This window comes from Sinocyclocheilus anshuiensis, unplaced genomic scaffold (genome assembly GCF_001515605.1).
Source record: "Sinocyclocheilus anshuiensis isolate Anshui unplaced genomic scaffold, SAMN03320099.WGS_v1.1 scaffold467, whole genome shotgun sequence".
Lineage (NCBI taxonomy): Eukaryota > Metazoa > Chordata > Actinopteri > Cypriniformes > Cyprinidae > Sinocyclocheilus > Sinocyclocheilus anshuiensis.
Window position 1 is genome coordinate 196,199 of NW_015549599.1, and position 8,757 is coordinate 204,955.

Genomic DNA, 8,757 nt, shown 5'->3' on the forward strand with positions numbered 1-8,757 from the left:
GTATGAAGAATTTTTGGGTATAATATATCAAAGTTTAGTTTATTTTGCTATCCTCACTTTACATAAATTAACTATAGTGTCCTACACCCACTAGTAAAAAATATCAAAAATTATATCTGATCTCTGAACAATTTTTTGTTTGACTGTATATATGTATATTATATGTAGTGTAAGGGTTGGATCAGAGTAAGAAAAAGCCACGATTTGTTTAGTGATGTCGGTGCAGTGGCATTGGCTGGGGGTGAACTCATACATGCACAATTCTTCATTAGTATAGTGGACAGTATCTCCGCCTGTCACGTGGAAGACCGGGGATCGATTCTCCGACGGGGAGAGCTAGTGTTTTTATGCTGCCGAACGACACATCCAAAAGGTTTTGGTGCAGCCAGAGGTTACAGAAGGAGTTCTGCTTTGACTTCAGCCCAAACCAAAGGAAATCCATTGGCCGGGAATCGAACCCGGGTCAACTGCTTGGAAGGCAGCTATGCTCACCAGTATACCACCAACGCAGGTGGACGACGCCGGCTTGCGCGGTCAGTAAGAACGCTCAAAGCACATGAGTCGCTGATAGGGCTAGAGGAGCTGATGCGATCTTTGTTTGGGCCCGGCACTAAAGAGAGCAAGTCCAGGGTTTGGATCCCGTAACGTACAAAAAAGTGCTGGCTTTCCGTGCTGGCTAAATAAATACGACGCGGTGACGCAGGAACCGCAAAGGCTTCCAATACAAAAGGTGACCAGTTGCACATCCTCCCACCGCGTGTTGGCGGACGGCCAAATTCACTCTGTTCTTGACATTCCTGTGTAGCTCTGCTGTGATCAGAGCTTCCAAATATACGTCACTCGCAAAACGTTCCCCTCCACGGAAATCTTTAATAAAAGGCGAAAGATTTATGTGATAATGAAGAGAAACTCGAGCTGTGTCTCCATGCCCTTGGGCCTGTGCGCTCCCTGTGGTAAACCACTACGCTCGCCAAGGGTAATCTAGGGTGCCGACACCTGCCCACTTGCATTTTGTCACCCCTCACAGCCCAAACCAAAGGAAATGCGTTTGCCGGGAATCGAACACGGGTCAACTGCTTGGAAGGCAGCTATGCTCACCACTATACCACCAACGCAGGTGGATGACGCCGGCTTGCGCGGTCAGTAAGAATGATCAAAGCACATGAGTCGCTGATAGGGCTAGAGGAGCTGATGCGATCTTTGTTTGGGCCCCGCACTAAAGAGAGCAAGTCCAGGCTTTGGATCCCGTGACGTACAAAAAAGCGCTGGCTTTCCGTGCTGGCTAAATAAATATGACGCGGTGATGCAGGAACCGCAAAGGCTCCCAATACAGAAGGTGACCAGTTGCGCATCCTCCCACCGCGTGTTGGCGGACAGCCAAATTCAATCTGTTCTTGACATTCCTGTGTAGCTCTGCTGAGATCAGAGCTAATTATGCCCATTTAAATGTATTTTACAAGTTTTTGTTACTTTCACTGTTCATTTTTTTCTCTCTCTATGGTAGCCTACATCATCTTTAACTTAATAGCATTAGAGCTGCTCCATTGCAGCGGCTTAGTACTGTAATCACGTGATTTGCTGTAAAAATGACTCGCTATAAATCTCCTAACTGTGATATTTTCATAAATAGACCCATACCGATACCAGTATCGGTATCGGTGCATCCCTAGTGCTTTTGAACGAATCGTTTTAGTGAGTAATTTATTGATTTTCTCTTATTAATTCCTGAATGAATCAGTGTTTTTGAATGAATCGTTTTAGTGAGTCATTTATTGATTTTCTCTTATTAATTCCTGAATGAATCAGTGTTTTTGAATGAATCGTTTTAGTGAGTCATTTATTGATTTTCTCTTATTAATTCCTGAATGAATCAGTGTTTTTGAATGAATCGTTTTAGCAAGTGATTCATTGATATTCTCATATACACCAGTTTTGTCCCTGTGTGAATCAGTGTTTTTTAATGAATCGTTTGAGCAAAAGACTCGTTGATTTTCTTAAATACACTTGTTTGGTTTCTGAATGAATCTGTGATTTTAATTAATCGTTTGAGTGAGTGACTCATGTAGACTGTCACTTGATTCGTTCCAGAATTAATCAGTGTTTTTGAGTGAATTATTTGAGTGAATGACTCAAATGATGATTCACTCATAAAGACCGTAACTTGTCGCCACTTATTGGCGTAAAAATGAAACGTGCAGAAAGAATGAATGAAACATCACCACCACTAATGCACAGACTGTTGTGGTAAATTTTCAAGTGAGCCAAACATATTCTTAAAATTAGATTTTAACCATATAATGTTGCAGTTTCCTAATGGCATCACTGGCCATGGTTTATTTGCTCACTTAAACCAATTTTTATTTATATTTGTCTCTTGTTGACTTAACTTTGGACACTGCATATTGTCATGAGTCCGGGCCCTGCGTTTCTCCCTCTCAACACCAGAGGTCGCCATCTCCCGGACTCCATTCCCCAAACTCCACACACCTGTCACTTATTACACCCTCAGCTGTTCCTCATTGTCATGGACTATTTATACAATTTGTATCCCTATCCTGTCATTCGGTTTGTAACCTGTTTTGTTACTTTTGTCTGCCTTTTTGTTTATTAAATCTCGTTTCACCTGCATTTGGACCCAGACGCTGTTTTTCTATGATGCTCTCTTACCGCACCGTGACAGAATTCAGCCAGCAAACATGGGTCCAGCAGGGAAACTCTTCAACATACGTCAGGGAGACCAGAGTATTGAGGAGTACGCCAGGGACTTCTTTGGAGTGGCTCATCGGTCGGCGATGGAGAAGACCTGCTTCATGGCCGTCTTCTGGGGAGACCTGGCCGAGCCCTTCAAGTCCCTGATGCCATACTGGGTCCCCGAGGAGTCGCTGGAGGACTACATTAACCTGGCTCTGCATTTGAGCGGCTGAGCCTTCAGGGTGAAGTTAGCTGAGGAGCCCGCTCACAGTTCTCCCGAAGTGGCAATCCAAGGGGCGTCAGAGGCCTCGTCAGCCGCACTCAGTACCTCACGCCCGTTCCCGGAGCGTCCCGGGCTGATACGCAGCGTGCAGGAACCCCTGCTGATGTCGGTGCGAGCGGCGTGGTCTGCTCACAAAGCCCCTGAGGCGGAGGTGCCCACTCACGATCCTTCTGAGGCGGGGCTGCCGGCTCACAAAGCTCCAGTAGCGGCGGTGTCCGCTCACATATCTCTCGAGGTGGCGGTGTCCGCTCACAGTTCCTCCGAGGCGGCTGTGTCTGCTCACAAAGCTCCAGAAGCGGCGCTGTCCACTCACAGTTCCCCCGAGGAGGCATTGTCCGCTCACAGTTCCCCTGAGGTGGCAGTGTCCGCTCACAAAGCTCCAGAAGCGGCGGTGTCCGCTCACAGCTCCCTCGAGGTGGCGGTGTCCGCTTACAGTTCCCCCGAGGCAGCAGTGTCCGCTCACAGAGCTCCAGAAGCGGCAGTGTCCGCTCACAGTTCCCCCGAGGCGGCAGTGTCCGCTCACAAAGCACCAGAAGCGGCGGTGTCCGCTCACAGTTCCCCCGCCATTGCCCGTTCCAGGATGGCAGCTCCACACACACCGCTGTGGTGGCCGCTGGTTCTGCCCTGGGTCCCCATCCCGCCGGCTCTGCCCCAGTCCATGTTCCTCATTGTCATAGACTATTTATACACCACACTCCCACCACTCTACCTGGCTGAATTGTAATTGTAATTATTTGTTGAAGGTTTGGTTGATGCAAGCTCTTGTGCCGTATTTGTATCCCTATCCTGTCATTCGGTTTGTAACCTGTTTTGTTTCTTTTGTCTGCCTTTCTGTTTATTAAATCTCGTTTCACCTGCATTTGGACCCAGACCCTGTTTTTCTACGGTGCTCTCTTACCGCACCGTGACACATATAGCTATTTTAATATAACTTACAATGTTCTAGATAAGAGAAAGTTATTTATGAAGATGCATATGGTTATGGTATTTCATTTTAGGCCTCTGGGTTTTGACTTTGCCTTTTTGAAAACAAATTAATCAAGCCAGATTCATTGTTCTTTTGTGCAGAGTAGCCAATAGAAATTATTAAGTCAAGAACTTGGAGCCTAAATATTCTGGGCTTAGTAATGAAAAAGCAGCTTTCATATCATGATGGAAATGCTTTATAATTTTACCCAGTCAAAGCTCTTAAGAGGGTTATTAATCTACATGCTTTTTCGCCACAGCTTTGGGTTTTTCATGGCTGTGTAGTGCTGCTATATTTCAACTCCATGTAATTGTACTGGGAAATGGCCAAGGAAACAAGGCTGACAGATCAACATCAATAAAAAAGAGTTTTTCCTGAGATGAATGGCCACACAACAGCAGCAAAATCGGATAATATCTGTGTCTTTGTATTCTCGCAAGTAAATGCTAAGACCCAGTGCTTTGTGGGGGATCAACTGCTTGTAAACTGCAATATGCTGTTCCTGAGAAAATAAGTACACTACTATTGCATTTCCTCTAAGCATGTGGGACCTCAGAGGATTTGTTTACTGTTGAGTTTCTGTTATAAAACACATGTTGGGGTGTTTGTTATGACCATGTTATATCATAGTGGAGTTAATTTTATATCACAGATACAATATATTGCATGCTAAACAACTGTCTTTAATCATTTATTTTATTATTAGGTAAGTTTAGCAAATCAAACTTAAACAGACAAACACGATAAATAAAAAAAATAAATGATAAGTCTCACATTCATCACAGTTACAATATATTGCATGAACTATTTTATTTAATTTGTTTTTTAAGTATATTTTAAGTTACATTTTGCTGTAAATTCAAATTCATGTTTAAAAAAAAACTTTATAGATATAAAACTAAATGTAAATAATTTTTAATTAATGAATGTAAAGTGTCACATTCATGGTGAAATTAAATTTATTTCACTGTTACAATATATCACATGCTAAATAACTATTTTTTTAAATTATATATTTGAATAAGTATTTTTATTATTAAATATTTTTGTTTATATGTTGCTGAAAATAATAAAAAAAACAGTTTATGTTCTTTTAATTTATGGATGCACAACAAATACAGTATGCAATAAACTGATATAATTCTGATTTGATGAGATTTGAAGTCATTGTAACATAGCTGTACATTGAAATTAATTCCTCTGATTATTTCTCACTTGTAAATTGTGTAAAGTAGCCCTAATAGATGTTATGTATTATTAGGAAAGACCTTTCTTTTTATTGCTGACCTCAATGCAAAATTCTCTTTTCAGCTCTCTCCGTGGTTGTGTTGTGGTTCTCGCAGCAGGTCACGCTATTATAGCAGAAGCTGAGGCGTTGTTGCCTTTAGTTGCTGCAGTAAAGAGCCAAGTAAGGATTATACACAATAGATATTGACCTTTTCAAAACACAGAATGCCCAGAAAGCCTTGCTTCCCTGGATGCCCATGCATGTTGGCTAATGCCACACTTTGCCCCTGGCACAGATCGATGGGCGTTTATGGCTCAGGGGTTTCATTGATTGGAACGCAGGAGCTGCAGTTTAATGGACGACTGTGTGGCTTTTGTTCAGGTCTCGTTCTCTTTGTACTGCAAAAATATGAACTTTTTTTACCATCAAAAAATCCAAAAATCAGTAAAGTGAGATCAATTGTGAAGAAACATTGCATTAAAAACTTCAGATGAATAGGTCTCGAAGTGTTCTTGTTGTTTTTGCTGCTTTAAGCATAAATTAAAACGAGTAAATAGTTCACTTAAGATAAGACAAAAATAATTTGCCAAAAGAAACAACCTTTATTCAACAGACTTGTGAAGAAAAATCACGTAAAATATAAAGACTTCAGAGAATAAATCTTGAATTTTTTTCTTGTTGTTTTTCCCATTTGAAGAAAACAAATTCAAGTCAATTTATTTTACAAGATTACACTTTCATGAGATTACAAAAGTCATTTGCCAAGAGAAATAAACTTCAATTCAAGATAAATATACTTGTGAATAATAATTGCATAAGATATTAAGACTTCAGAGAATAAATGTTCACGTTTTTTTTTCTTGTTGTTTTAAGCATAAATTCAAGTGTTTAGTGAAGATTACGCTTAAGATAAGAGACAAATCATTTGCCAAAAGTAATAAACTTTAATTTAAGATAATACATACTTGTGAAAGACTTCAGAGAATACATTTTGAAGTTTTCTATTATTGTTTTAAGCATAAATACAAGTAAATTTAGTGAAGATTATGCTTAAAATGAGAATTTAATTCAAGGTAAAAATGTTAGGTAAGAAAAAAACTGCATAATATATTAAGACTTCAGAGAATAAATCGTGAGGTTTTGCTGCTGTTGTTGTTTTTCCTGATTAAAACATAAATTCATGTACATTTAGTAAAGATTGCACTTAAAATAAGACTAAAAATGGCAAGATAAATGAACTTCAATTAAAGATAAATATACTTGCCAAGAAAAATTTGCATGAGATATTAAGACTTCAGAAAAATTTCTTGTTTTTCTTTCTAAAAAAATTGTCCAAGAGAAATAAACTTAATTCAAGATAAATATCCCAATAATATTACAGTTTTGCTTCTCAAGTATATTAATCTTGTTTTTTATTTGTACTGAAAAACAAGGCAAAAATGCGGATGAAGTAAGCAGTTTTTTGTAATGCAAAGCGCAGTGCACCAAAGAGGTGCTGTTAATTATGTATTTAATCATCATGTTCATGTTTGTTTGGATGTTGGCATTGAGCTTCGGGGTGGCAGTTATGCTCCATGACGGAGGAGACACGTTTTGCAACATTTGTGTGCCGCATGCGACGTCCCTCTTCCAAACTCCCCATCCCATTTCCCAATTGCATTTCATCTCATCATTTCATTTAATTAACGCCGCTGTCTCATTGAATTTATGCCGAAGAACGCAGATTCATTTAGATGGTTGTATTTCCTGAGGAGACCTGGGGGGGCTCTCGAGATGTTACAGATGAGGAGAGATGATGAGGAAACAGCTGCTGGAGTGATTCACTTGATTTCTCTCTCAATTCTGCAATCACACCAAAATGGGCACAAATCATTATTCCTTCATCTTCATTCTCACCAATCATACCCTTCACATCCTGAGAAAAAGGGTCTGACGGGATTCTGAGAGCTTATGAGCAGAGATTGTAGTTCACAGGTGGTTTGTTGGGTGTACAAGCCCTGTTGGCCTACACAGTAGCACAGATTTCCTTCATGTGTTGGCATATTTCTTATTGAAACTGGAAGTTGAGACATAATGATTTTATATATCTATCTATCTATCTATCTATCTATCTATCTATCTCTCTCTCTCTCTCTCTCTCTATATATATATATATATATAGGTTCAGGAGTTGCTTAACAAGAGGAATACGACAACTGTAGCCAAATTCCTTGACATGTCTGTGCATGGTGGCTCTTCATGCCTTGACCCCAGCCTCAGTCCATTCCTTGTGAAGTTCACTCAAATTCTTGAATCGATTTTGCTTGACAATCCTCATAAGGCTGCGGTTCTCTCGGTTGGTTGTGCATCTTTTTCTTCCACACTTTTTCCTTCCACTCAACTTTCTGTTAACATGCTTGGATACAGCACTCTGTGAACAACCAGCTTCTTTGGCAATGAATGTTTGTGGCTTACCCTCCTTGTGAAGGGTGTCAATGATTGTCTTCTGGACAACTGTCAGATCAGCAGTCTTCCCCATGATTGTGTAGCCTAGTGAACCAAACTGAGAGACCATTTTGAAGGCTCAGGAAACCTTTGGAGGAGTTTTGAGTTGATTAGCTGATTGGCATGTCACCATATTCTAATTTGTTGAGATAGTGAATTGGTGGGTTTTTGTTAAATGTGAGCCAAAATCATCACAATTAAAAGAACCAAAGACTTAAACTACTTCAGTCTGTGTGCATTGAATTTATTTAATACACGAGTTTCACAATTTGAGTTGAATTACTGAAATAAATGAACTTTTCCACGACATTCTAATTTATTAAGATGCACCTGTATATACTCGTTTATGATACAGCTGTGAACCATGATTTGCTTCTTTGTTTTGTTATGGGGAAGGACATTTGATGATTTTTTTTTACAAAGTTGTATCACCAGAAGTTTTAGAGCTGGATGAGAAAGACTGTAAATTGTTAATATATATTTCAATCATGACAACTCTCGGAAATAATTTTACCTATTAGTAAGCATGGAATGTGCATGTCTTTGCGGACTAGATCTGCTACGTTGCTGCTGCTGCTGCTGCTGGAGTAAGGATACATCTGAAATGCACGTGAAATGGTGACTTGAATTCAGACTGCTGCAAGGAAAATAGGGAGAACCCCCGAGCAGATCTAGGCAGGTGGTGCTGGGGAAGGTGGAGGGTTAGTGAAATCACATGGCGTGCTGCAATGACTGATTCGATACAAGTCAGGAATAAATAGGTTACGTAGATAGGAACGAACAAATGATTGGATGAGCAATTGGCTTTGAGTAAACCAATTCGCTGCTCGGAAGAGTTTCATGACTGAACTATATATATATTTATTCACTGTATATACAATTGTATATATATATATGTATATATACACTGTGTATATATATACAGTATATATATATATATATATATATATATTCAAAAGGGTGCTTCTACTAAATACTGAGCAAAGGGTCTGAATACTTAGGACCATGTGATATTTCAGTTTTTCTTTTTTAATAAATCTGCAAAAATGTCAACAATTCTGTGTTTTTCTGTCAATATGGGGTGCTGTGTGTACATTAATGAGG

General features: G+C 39.8%; 1 protein-coding gene and 2 non-coding genes across 3 annotated transcripts in view; 1 reads left to right on the plus strand and 2 right to left on the minus strand.

Annotated features, from left to right (window-relative positions):
• Nucleotides 1-8,757, plus strand: part of LOC107658649 (glypican-5-like) — a 276,918-nt gene that overhangs the window by 113,019 nt on the left and 155,142 nt on the right. The window lies entirely within an intron of this gene.
• On the minus strand, nucleotides 438-509 carry trnag-ucc (transfer RNA glycine (anticodon UCC)). Its single transcript has one exon. It is a non-coding gene; the product is annotated as a tRNA-Gly (tRNA).
• On the minus strand, nucleotides 1,044-1,115 carry trnag-ucc (transfer RNA glycine (anticodon UCC)). Its single transcript has one exon. It is a non-coding gene; the product is annotated as a tRNA-Gly (tRNA).